The 12,955-nt window shown below is 35.6% G+C and overlaps 1 protein-coding gene across 2 annotated transcripts in view; it reads left to right on the top strand.

Moving 5' to 3' along the window:
* The window catches only part of npy5r.L (neuropeptide Y receptor Y5 L homeolog), a 56,674-nt gene that overhangs the window by 24,879 nt on the left and 18,840 nt on the right, over nt 1-12,955 (top strand). The window contains exon 2 of one of the 2 annotated variants that reach the window (XM_018230974.2): nt 6,030-6,160. The exons of the other annotated variant lie outside the window; for it this stretch is intronic. The gene's annotated coding sequence lies outside the window, so the exon portion shown is untranslated. The remainder of the gene's footprint in view (nt 1-6,029; nt 6,161-12,955) is intronic. 2 annotated transcript variants of the gene reach the window in all.

The raw sequence follows: 12,955 nt of genomic DNA, 5'->3' as shown, positions 1-12,955 counted from the left end.
GACTGATATTCGAGAGCACACAAAAATTTCAGTTAATTTCTCATCTCTCAGATAATGAATACAGCACCACGAGTTATATCCAGTACGTGTTGTCTCAAGTTAAAGGAGAAGTGAAACTTCCTGGAAAATATTAAGTTTTAGTGCCAGTGAACAGATCCTTTATCCCTCTTCCCAACTACATCAGTAAAGGTGACCATAGATGCACAGATATTATCGTACGAAACAAATTCTCATACGATATTCAGTGCGTGTATGGTGGGAAATGAGCCAACCGTTATCGGCAGAAGACTTGGATATCGGGTCAGCTCGTCTATCGGGCTGGACGGAAAATTTTGATCGGGTGCCTTTGAAGGCACCCAAACATCGGCCATTGCTAATGCTGAATCGTCAGATACAGGTAGAATTCTATTGTTTATACCTGTATATCTGACGATTCAGCTGTAAACTTGTGTACTAAACATGTGTATTGAAACGAACGATCTTTCTTGGAAAGATCTTTTCCAAGAAACATTGTAATTGTTACGTCTATGGCCACCTTTACACTTGCCCAAATTTAACTGTGCATGACATTGCACATCCAGAACTGCAGGGCTACACCGCCAAGTTTGGTCATGTTACTCATCATGGTTCTCAACTAGGAACAAGTGCAGAAGCCCAAAATTGCAGTTTGGTTGCCAGTGTACCAGTGTTGCTTGCTGATCAGCAAGATGTTGTTGGGAGACTTTACTTCTCCTTTAAATATATACACAACATAATCACTTATTTATGAAGCAAACACTAGCAAAATAATGCAAATGTGAGGAAAAACTTGTTTTTGTTTTTGTCACCTATTTTATGTTGTTATTGGGAAAAATAGAGATTTGAGGACGGTGGAAGAGTTACAGTGTGCTTTACTCCAATTTAAAATTTACTCCAAAAAAATGCTGTTATCACTTTCATGAATTCCCCCCTCTGTGTTCTCTAATTTCAAGGAATTATGATTAATGTATTTCAAAAGCTCACGAAAACCAAATTATGATAGGTTCCCACTCTGTGAAGTTAGTGTATCTAACAAAGGTGATAAATCACAGTTTTCTTGAGTCATTGTATACTAGGAATGTCAACAGTCAAATTTCTCTAAATACACTACTAGAAATTGTTTACTGAATAAAAGATATAAAAAATATGTGTGCATCTGTAGAAAAAATAAATAATGTTTACGAGAGTATTACAATTCCAAAACATTTTCTAAGTATTTCACAAAAAATCAAATGCATGGAGACGGCAGTTGTAAGACGTGATCTAGTAATAAAAAGGCTGCCATATGAACATCATGAAAGCAGAGAAGAAGCTTATTGTTCAAGAAAAGCTGGTTTACAGAGGTGACTCAGTAGGTGGGAATAATTCTGTCAAACATTTTGCTGCTTGTAGTTCTTGGTGCTAGTATATATATATATATATATATATATATATATATATATATATATATATATATATATATATATATATATAGGTTGAAGTTTAATCTCTAATGGATACAGATTTCCTACATAGGAAGAAAAAAGTACAATTAGCAATAGGTGATGTGAGTTCTACAGATCTACTTTTGTTATAAAACCAGTTTGCAAGAAATTGCAGCTCACAGGGTAAATTTCGCCCTGGGCAGTAATCTATACCAACCAGTCACTGATTAGCTCTTTTTAGATAGCAAACATCAGATTGGTTGCCATGGTTTATTGTCCAGGTGCAAATTTGCCCAGTTTTTATACAATGTTATTGTTTAGTCCTGGGCATTTTCATTACATATTTATTTTAATTTATTCACTGCTGTCCATATTATTTTGAAGTTCCCGTGCTTGAGTGTTCTCCAAGAAAAAAAAAAAACAAGTGGAGAAGTGCTGAGTAGAGAAAAAATTACCTGGATTGAGAAAAATAAATAAATATGCACACACAACCCTTATTTCAAAATGGCCCTGGATCTATAGATTTTGAATGCACAATTATTCTGAAAAAAGACCTTGTGATTTCAGAAAATAAATCAGACCTTGTGAATGGCAGAAACTTATAGCCCCATTTATTAAAGGTTGAATTTAATGGTATTAGAGATTTTTGAAGCCATGATTAAACTCTATTTCTCTAAAACCACGAATGCCATGAAAGTTATTAAAAGATCTGAATATAAAAAGTATATATTTCTAAAAATGTTAATTTTTTGGATAATTAATAGTGAAAAAAATCTAAAAACCTGAAAAAATCTCCAGTAGGATCCCATTGACTTCTATGGGACCTCAACTGCTTTTACCTGGCAAAGTTGTGTATTAGAGTTTTTCCTGGTTTTTACATTTGATAAATCTCAAGTGAAATAAGAAAATAAAGAAAATAAAAAAACACAATTTTTTTTAGAGGAAACTAATTAAAGGTCAAATTTTTGTGGTTTTAGAGGTTTTTGAGACCACGATTAAACTCTAATACCACGAATGCCATGAAAGTTATTAAAAGATCTAAATATAAAAAATATGAACGGAAAAAAACCACTGAATGAGTTTTTCAGGCAATTACTAGAGAAATAAATTAGAAAACCTCTAAAAGTCTAAATTGGTCCAATAGGACCTCAACTGCTTTTGCTTGCCAAAGTTTTGTCTTTGTTTTTTTCGTGGTTCATAATCTCAATTTTTTTGAGTTTTAGAGAAATTTTAAAAAATTAGATTTTGGGAAAAAATAGAAATTTGAATGCTATTAAATATGCTCCTTAATGTGCATCACAAAGATACACAAGGCTATGGTTGTTATTGATTAGTATATATATATATTAACCATCATGTTCCAGTAGTGACAGCCAATCCAGCATAAAGAGGCCCCATTGGGAGTCCTAATTAAGAGTTATAATATTGACTAAAATAACTTTGCTGTGGAGCAGTCATTTCTATTCACACATCTGACATTTTATTACAAAAAAACTGAAATACTTCCCTAATAATTATAACATGCCCATTATTGCTATATTTTCCACTGCATGTATAATTTAAGTATTTAGATTCAGCTCTATAGTAGTGTTTAAAGGAAACAATACGATTCTTTTTATTTCAGATTTTACTAAACCTCCAAAAAGATTTAAAAGCAGTCACATAGTATTCGACATATAGCAATTTAGGTTGAATGATACATATAGCAAAAGGAGAGAATCTTATGTCTCTGCCTGTAAAACGCCAGAATGAGATTGTATAATGCTACTATCTGCAGTGATAGAATACTCTTCAATTCCTGTTTGACAGAACTTCTTTTACAGCAGCAAAAAAAAAAAAGTTTTTTGCTTCATTCGTACTGGACTGAAATCCAATAAGATCCCTCAAGTGATTTAATCTTCCTCTAGAAGTCTGGAATGGAAATAATATGATTCTCTCATTACTATGTGTGCCTATTACTTGACAGTTCCTTTTTTGTTGGTAAAATTGTAGAAAGAAATATACTAATGATTGTTAACCAAAATATTAATCGATATCTTGTGGTGTGGAGATAAAAAAATGTTTGCTCTACATTATGCATATGACTCATTTAGAATTCATTATAAATCAGTGATTACCAATTCTAGGTTAAAACTAATATTATAAGGTATGTTGTACAGTTCTACAATTATGAAATTAAACATTTTTTCCTGGAGTTTAAAGTCTCTAAATAAACTACATCCATTCTATAGAAGTTCTTAAACATGGCCCAGGATGGTATTACAAGTATTCAACCAGAATGCTGAGGACCTGGGGTTTTCTAGATAAAAGATCTTCCCATAATTTGGATCACCATACTTGGACAATTAAAAAATAATTTAAACATTAAATAAACCCAATTAAATTGTTGTGCCTCTAGCAAGAATTAATTATATCATAGTTGAGATTAAAAAGTACTGATTTATTACTACAGAGAAAAAGGAAATTATATATTTTTTAAAATTGTAATTAGTTGATTATAATGGAGTCTTTGGGAGATAGACTTTCTGTAATGTGCACCGTTCTGGATAATGGGTTTCCGGATAATCTGTATTGAAAGTACAGTATATTATCTAAGTATCTTGTTTACAATCCCGTTTTATATACCTTTTGTTACAGTTGTTGTTTTTCTATGTACATTTTGTATTATTTTGCACTCTAGTGATATAAAATAAGTGTAATCTTTACAGTTTTTCTGAAATGCAAGAGATCAAAGCTTCAATTCTGGTGCACTTGCTCAGAGCAGGTGTTGCGTTCACATTCTAAATACACTGATTGAAAGCTAAATGTCGTGTGTCCTTTCATGAATGAGAACCTTAAAGGCTAGCTTTAACCGCTCTGTTAAAAACAAAATGAATAATTCTGAAAGAGCATCAAGGAAAGAGTGCAAGTTGCCTTCCAAAAATATATCAATAATAAGCTTTTTCTATGGGAGGGTAGTGTTCCTGAGCTCCATGAATTTGTCAGTAGTTGAAGGATAATGACACTAAACTAAAGGTTACCTATAGTTAGGATTCTAGGGGTATTTTATTTCTTGATCTGAAGCTACAAAACAAGTAATGACTTTTGAGTACTTAAAAGGCAAACCAACAAAGTCCTTTTAAATGAAACCTGAACTTATCCAAAACCTTTATGTGTGACACCTTAAGGGGGCAGATTTATCAAGGGTCGAAAACAAAATTCAAATGCAAATTTCAACTTTAAAAATTCGCATTTTTGAGTCTATTTTAGTGTAATTCAACTAGGGAATAGTTTAAATTCAATTTTGAGTTTTTTTTAAAAAATTGAATTTTATCAACATTTGAATTTCAACAGTTCACCACCTTAAACCTGCCGAATTGCTGTTTTAGCCTATGGGGGTCGTCCTGGAATCAATTTGGAGTTGTTTGGAGACATCCTGAAAATCAAGGTTTTTTTTTGGTGAAAAAACTCGAAGCTAATTCGATTCGAGTTTGCGGTCTGATCCCATTCACCCGAATTTGAAAAATTCAATTTTTTTTTTTTTAAAAAAAAATTTCAATTGGTCGTTTTTTTCTGAATTTTGAGTTTTTCAGACTCCCATGAACTCGAAATTCGACCCTTGATAAATCTGCCCCTAGGTGTCTAGGGATACAACAGTACTGCAGAATTCGAATTTCAACATTTTTTCAATTCGAAATTCGACCCTTGATAAATCTCACGATGTATGGGTCATTATATGTCTTATGAGAAGATAATGTTTAGGGTCGAAGATGAAAGGCAATGATTCCATTTGTGCTTAATTTAACACATACTCGGTAGAGGTAAATAAATAATAAGTTGACACTAGTGATGAGCAAATTTGCCCAATTTTCTCCTTGCCGAAAAATTAGTGAAACACACTGTGACTTTTTTAGTCTATGGGTGCCTTTTTTCGCACCCCAGTTACATTGTCAATGGATGTTTTTCTCACTCCAAATGCATTCTAGTGGATAAGTCACTAAAATTTTAGGTGTGTCCTAGGCCCTCAGGAAATATCCTCAACCTGAAGAATATTATGGCCAGGGACCATTATCTGTGTTCCATTTCAGGTTGTGTTTGACTCATTGGGTTTGGAAAGCCCACAGGCTGTAAGTGATGTAGAATATAGAGGTGTACCCCTTAATTTGCAAAGGCAACCCTTTCCAGGATTAAAAGGGATATATATATTTACAGGACAGGATAGTTTATTCCCTTGGGGTATGTCGTTAGAGAAAACTAGCATTTGCACTTTGTCTATGTTTTCCAATGTAAAAAACAGTAATCCATGGTAAACGTTTATTAAAATCGTACTATTCTAACAGAGCCTTACAGCAGGTAATCCTATGCCAAAAAGAAAAGAAATCTATTGCATGATTATTACAAGAATAGCATTGCTATGATAAACCTCAAGTTTCCAAAGAAACAGCAAATGTGCTTTTGCCATTAGTAAACAGCAATAAGAACATACTAATCCTAATATAACATGGGAATAATCATAAAACTGGCAGATGTAATGCAATATTGGGATGCAGGTGCCTGTGTGCAATAGATCAAAGCTATTATTTATGGTGTTTTTCTTTTCCATATTAGGCTCTAATATCACTTATAATCCATCGTCAAAGCTTTTGGATCAGTGTATAGGAAGCATAACACCCATACTCTGAATTGGGAGCTGAACATTGTTACAATGGAATTTTCATGGTGGAGTGTTGAGAACAGAAGTAAGTTTCTAGATATGATAAAATAGTCCATATCTTCTTTATTATGCATGAACATTTTTGTTTGTTTGTTTGTGTTTGACCTAGCAATATAATGCATACTTTAACTGCTTTTGTGCAATGCCATATCAGTTTGTTTTATTTCTAACTAATATATGTCTTCTCTTAAATGTACCCCTCTGAAGATTTACATTGACAAGTGCTCATACCACTGCCTGTCATGCAATTGTTGTTTGAAAAAGCATACACAAAGAGATTGCAATGTAGGTATATTGGGGCTGTTCCAGGGGCTTCAATGGTGTGTTCTTGGGCTATTTAATAACATGGAGCTTAAAGCACAGCCCTGTGTGCCATTATCCTAAATTGCAGATCATAGCATTAAAAAATCCAAACTGTACTGAAAGCACAGATAAATAATTGCATGTGTGACTTTTTTTTTAATGAAAAAGGTAATTTACTATGTCTTGAAGTCCATCAATTATACAAATGTAAGGTCAGAGAAAATGCCAGTCTCATCTCCGGGAAGAGCTACAAAAAACATGGGTTGAAATATTTTCAGAAACAGCTAGAATGATATGGTCTGAAGTACTGGAAATACTGGAAATGGAGGATTCTTTGATGAATGTAAAGTTTGATTAATAGAACAGTTTTGTGAAATAAAAAGAAGTGTTATAATGTTGTCAATGTAATGTGTCAACTATAATTTCTGTTTTTAATACTGAAAACATGGTACACTGAAATTTCTAGGTGATGAATGATAGTCTACAAAGAGAAGTGGTAAGTATTTTCTAATTGGACCTGTGTTGTTAATGGAGTGCCACAGGGGTCTGCCCTTGGCCCTTTGCTTTTTAACTTGTTTGTTAATGACATGGAGGTGGGCATTGTAAGTACTGTTTCTATTTTATGCTGATGATACTATATTATGTAAAATGTTATGTTCTATGCAGGATGTTGCAACCTTCCAGAGTGATTCAACTAAATTTGAAAACTGGGCAACAAACTGGGGATTTTTATGGATAACAAGCTTTGTAATTTAAAGTATGGTCATTCAGTGGCTACTAAAGTAAATAAAGAACTGTATTACATAAAAAGGGCATAGAATCGAGCAATGAAAATAATTATTTTGCCTCTTTAAAAGTTCCTGGTATTTTATTATGCAATGCAGTTTTTCACTCCCATCTTTTCTCTATTAGAAAAGATCAATGCACCAAAGACCACTCTTTTAGGCAGGATTTATGAATTACATACACCTGCATGGGTGCATTGAGAAAAGTATAAAAAAGGTGTAACGGTAATCTGGGCTATCCAGACCACAGACAGTTAAAGTGTCCAGCTAGTGGTATGAGCATGGGTTACATTGGGCTCACACATCAGGATCAGGGCCTTCGCTAAGTGGATGCTGTCCCTTTAATGTGTAGTGCAACTACAACACACAGGCTACTGTACATAAAAATAGATCAATTGGACGCCAAGAGGTTCTTATGATGAAATAACAGATGGATTTATTATACAAGAGCAATAAGTATTGACCACAGGCTTACTCACGTATGAGGATGGCGTAAAAAGTCACAGAGGAGGGTAGATAGAGGAGGATGATACAGCAATTACAGATGTCACTCCCATAAGTCAAATAGTCAAACGTACATCGATTCCCTCAGGCAGATACACGTTTAAGTGGTCCGGATCCCATCCAGTGGAGTGGTTAGGGTGAAGAAGTCTTGCCTAACACCCTATCCGATATGGTCCCTTCACTAAAGGACAAGGAAGCCTTGTGGGAAGCTACTCCCTGCTATTATCCTTTATGGAGCACACAACTGCTCTTTCTATATAATCTGACTATCTTACTCTCCTAGAGAGTCTATTAAGTAAACTACCCTGTGCTTGCTAACCTCGTTCACTGGGTTTCCTGTACATCGACTTAATCTCTAAAGGTACAGGTCCCTTTAGGGCGATGGCTTTAGACTTGGTATACCCAGGCTCAATGAGCACAACCAGTAGGATAGGACACCAGCAGCCAAAGAGGAAGATCCACCCCTTTCCAAACACTATATGGAAGTGTGGCAGGAAGTGGTTATTACACCCTTGGCAAATAACTGATGTGAAAATACTGAAATGATAACATAGGCTTTTGCCTAGTAACTAAGGTAAAAGGAAGGGTAAGGATTTAAAGCCATAGGAACATAGTAAAACCTATGGCTCCCTACACTGGTATGAAAAGAGAGACACAACTATTGAAAAGTTATCTTGTGGTTTATCACATGGAAACTCATGGACCACATTCAATTAGAGGAGAAAAAACATTTCTCCTAATTATTTTCCAATTTTTTCCCATAGACTTTGATAGAGTTTTCACATGATAAACTGTGTAATGTTTTTCAGAATTGAATTGCATTTCAAACTGAATCTCATTCATGAACTTTCACGTGATAAACATTTTTCTCACTGAATAGAATCTGGCCCATTATTTCCTAAATATTGCCCTGGCGACAAACACATAAGCCTGCTCCACCATCACACATAATTCACAGGCACAAACACTGAGTGATAGCTATATTAATATCTTAACTAAATACAGTGTACTATCAAAAATATATGCTGAATTAGGCAGTCTTAACTGAGCCATATGGGTCTTATCTGAAATTATGCTTCTGTGTATGGATTTACACGATTCAGTTCAAAACCTACCACTCTTAATATAAAAGTATTCAGGAAAACGCTTGTTTGTTGCAAAAAAAAAAAACACTTCCTTAAACAATATAAAGGAAAACACAAGGGAATGTGGTACATAAAATTACAAATAAGTGGACAGAAAACAAAGTTAAATCAATGCAAGTGGCATTGAGATTTGTGCAAAGGTTTATCACTAGGAAGGTTATTGGTGAGAAGCTTGAAGCAGAAGAGGGAACAATGACCTCCGTTTCTGAATGACTGAGCAGTGGAATTATTCTGGAGGAAACAGTGGTGACATCAGTCAATAAAATGGAAGGTCACTGAAAATAAAGTAGATATTAGTGGCCTCCGTACAGAAGCTAAAAATATAGGAATTTGTTGGTTAGAAAAGCATATAAGCAAGAGATACAAAAGGCAAGGTCGGTGTTTGTATAATTTCAGCATATATATTAAAGCAACAAAAAGGAGTAATTACATATATGTAGGCAAGCTATTTCATTATCTAAGCACAGAAGTGCATGTGAGCCATGTGAAAGACATGAGCTGCATGAACCACACAAGGACATTTTCAAAAAAATGTATAATGCACAGTGGTGAAGTCCAGAAAATAATGCATTCTTTGCAGAAACATCATTATTCAGAAGGACATGTGGATATGGATGTTTATGAATGTACTTCATACGGTATGTGTCAAGTTCAACTATTTATAACTTTGTTCATACAGACACTTTTTAGTTGCTTTTAAAGGAGAAACAAACCCTTAATAAAAAAAACCCTACCCCCCTACCCTACATAGACCACTCCCAGCATAACTGCCCCCCGAGCAAATTACCCTAACTCTTTACTTACCCCTCCATGCAGATTCTGTCCAGCGAAGTTCACAGGCGCCATCTTCAGGCGCTTCGGTAATCTTCGGAATGAGACTGGCGCTTTGGTAATTCTCATGAGTTTTGGCACACATGCAGTTGTCGAGAAACCAAAAATTGCTACAACTGCGCATGCGCCGATTCGCCGGTCTCATTCAGAAGATTACCGAAGAGAAGAAGATGATGCCCTTGAACTCCGCTGGACATAATCTGCCCCGAGGGGTAAGTAAAGAGTTAGGGACATTTGCCCTGGAAGGGTAGCTAGGCTGGGGGGAGAGTAGGGCTTTTTTTATTAAGGGTTTGTTTCTCCTTTAAAGTTATATAATTTATTAACAATTATTATTGATCTATAGGAGAAAATCAGTGAATAGACGGCAAACATCCTGTTTCTTTGAAGGCTAATGACAAATGGTATATGGGACAATTGTCAGGGCAGCAATAAGCATCTCCAAGCAATAATCACATGAGTGCATCAGCAGGTCCAGATAATTGCCATTGAGGGCAACAGAGGGGCAATTCTGAGCAATTTTGCTGTCCTCCTGCTTAGCTGAAAATCACACAGAAATGGTGAGATCTGATCCTGACCCCATATGCCATTGCATGACATTTAGAAAATGATTAAATACCCTCAAATTACTTAAAAGAATCTTAACATTTCTTGTTAAATTGTTCTGTTCATAGATGTGACTTTTATTAGCATAAATTCTCTAACACAATTAGGTGTTAGCTTTCATTAGTCTTGCTCAGTAAGACTAATGAAAGACTTAAAACTTTCCTGATACACCTGAAATCCCAATTTGAAAGTAAATTAGATCAACATTTGGTGAACAACAATGGCTGATAAAACATTTAGGGGACTATTTATTAAAAAAATATTCTCATAATTTCATTAAAACAAACTCTACCAAACTTGCATCCATAATTTTACTTTATTTATTAATAAAATAATTCGAAAAACTAATTTTCGGGAAAAGTCGATAAAATCGTGAAAAAACTTGATTTATACAATTTTTTTGTATTTGACTCCTCAATTGTTCAATTTATTGCCTTAAAAAAATCATGGATTTTCCAGATTATCGTATGAAACCCAGCACAGACCACAATATCTTTAAAGTGAAAAAGAGACATCTGCCATTGACTTCTACAGGACCTCAACAGGTTTGAGATGGATTATTTTTGTAATCGAACTTTTAGCATCTTGAAAATAAATCTTGAAAAGTTTTTTTTTCCGCAAGAATTTGAGTTTTCCCCTTTAAAAGCCCAACCAGAAAAATCTAAACTTTAATAAATAACCCTCTAAATATCTGTAACTTTATCATCATCATTATTGACCCATTATAAAGTGCCAAATTTTTCCACAGCACTGTAAAATTGAACGGCAAATGTAATATACAAAACACATGCAAATAATGACTGCTAACAGGAGTAAAGAGGGCCCAGTTAATGGAGATTGGTATGAGCTAAAGGGGCCAAATATTAGCCTTCATGATGATTTTGACCAAAAAAAAAAGTGCTAAAATGATATACGCTGACCCAATGAGCAAACTGTAAAACAGTTTCTTAGCTGTTTTGGAATGTACGCTCACCCTGGTGGACTAGTGGCCAACGGGGACTCCCACCATGTGGTTCCTTGTTCCTCCATTGCCGGTTTCTCTATGGCACGCGCGGCGCGCACTTCCTGGTTTTACTCGACGATGTGATGATGTCATCGCGCCTTGGTGCAAAATTCAAAGGTATTTAAAGGGGCTTTGAACAAGAGCTGATTGCCCGTTGTTAGGTCTAACTTGATAAGTTCCTGGTTGCTTATTCTTCATGAATCCCATTGTGTATTCTGTTTTTGACCCCTGCCTGCCTGACTATTCTGAACTCTGCAATCATGACCCTTGCCTGCCTAACTATTCTAATCTCTACCTATACCAACCCGGCCTGTCTGACCTTGCTTGAACTCTGCCTGTTTTAACCCGACCTGTCTGACCATACTATTCCGTTTGATCCTTTTGACTTGTGTTGCCTTCCGTCCTAAATCCTTGATAAACAATCGTGCACCTTTGCTCGTCCAGAACTCTTGATTGGCTCCTCTCTTATTCAGACCTGGTGGCATCTGAGTAGCTGAGGGCTCCTCACGAAGCCAAAGGCGGTTGCTGCAGGCAGAAGCAGAGCTATGACCAGGGAGCCTAGCACTTGTTCTGCATTTAGGGAGCCGATTGTGACATGTTTGCAACGAAACCTCTCTGGAATGATTGTTTTGTAAATTATCATGCTCAATACAGAACAGGTCTTTTAGCTCCATTTTAAATCACAAGGACCTTTGGACGCTCACTCATGAAGCAGAGTGCAAAGTTTAAAAAACATGATAAATTATTTTTTATCTCTAAACTATTACTTGACAAGACGGCAGCTGTTAGAAATGACCCGTGTCACTTTAGATTGAAGCAAAACAGTTTCTATCTCTGTGACAAACCCCTACATTCGATTAGTTTCTGGCATATTTTTTATAGAGTTCAGTAAAATGCTATGGGAATGTTGCAGGAGCTGGGACAGTATTGGAAGTTGTGCTTGTTTGAATAAATGTCCCCCCTGGGATGGAAAGGAACTAAACAAACTGGCTGATTCCCTTGACTAAATTAAAATTTTTACCAAGACAATTCATCTGAGAGAAAGTCTTCTACAATGTCATTTTGTTTAACTCAATTTTGATTAAATCAGTGGCATTACTGTCCAACTCCCTTCTGCATGGGATGGAACTATCATACTGATGTATCAGTGACTTTATAAAGCCCTGTTGCTCCAGCTTGTATTTTGGTTTAGAAATCATGAACCCCTAGTCCTATGTCAATGGTTCTGTAAACTGACAGAATGAGGAATGTTGCATGCAGTTTGCTGCGGGAAACATACACTGCTTTACTGATGCAAAATATATGAACCAAAATAGATGCACTTGCTGCCTAATAAAATATGTATATGCATCATATTCATGTTCACCTTAATATATTAGTGCGTATGTTGTAATTACTTGCTATATAAACCTGTTCAGTTACCAATTAAGGTTGCTTCCTGCTAGAGACCTACAGCAGGGCCCAGTACATGTGGAATACCCGCAAAGCAGTCGGGTCTCATGTAACCAATTCACCAACCAGGAGGGTGGTCCATGGGTACCCTTTCTGGGTATCCAGTTCAGATGTGGGTCTTACCCTCTCTCCCACCCTCACAGATCTAGCAATTTTTGTTTCTTTTACTGGTTGATCTGCCTCTCAAGTGACAT

This window comes from Xenopus laevis, chromosome 1L (assembly GCF_017654675.1).
Source record: "Xenopus laevis strain J_2021 chromosome 1L, Xenopus_laevis_v10.1, whole genome shotgun sequence".
Taxonomy (NCBI): Eukaryota; Metazoa; Chordata; class Amphibia; order Anura; family Pipidae; genus Xenopus; species Xenopus laevis.
This window is presented reverse-complemented; position numbering and strand designations above follow the sequence as displayed.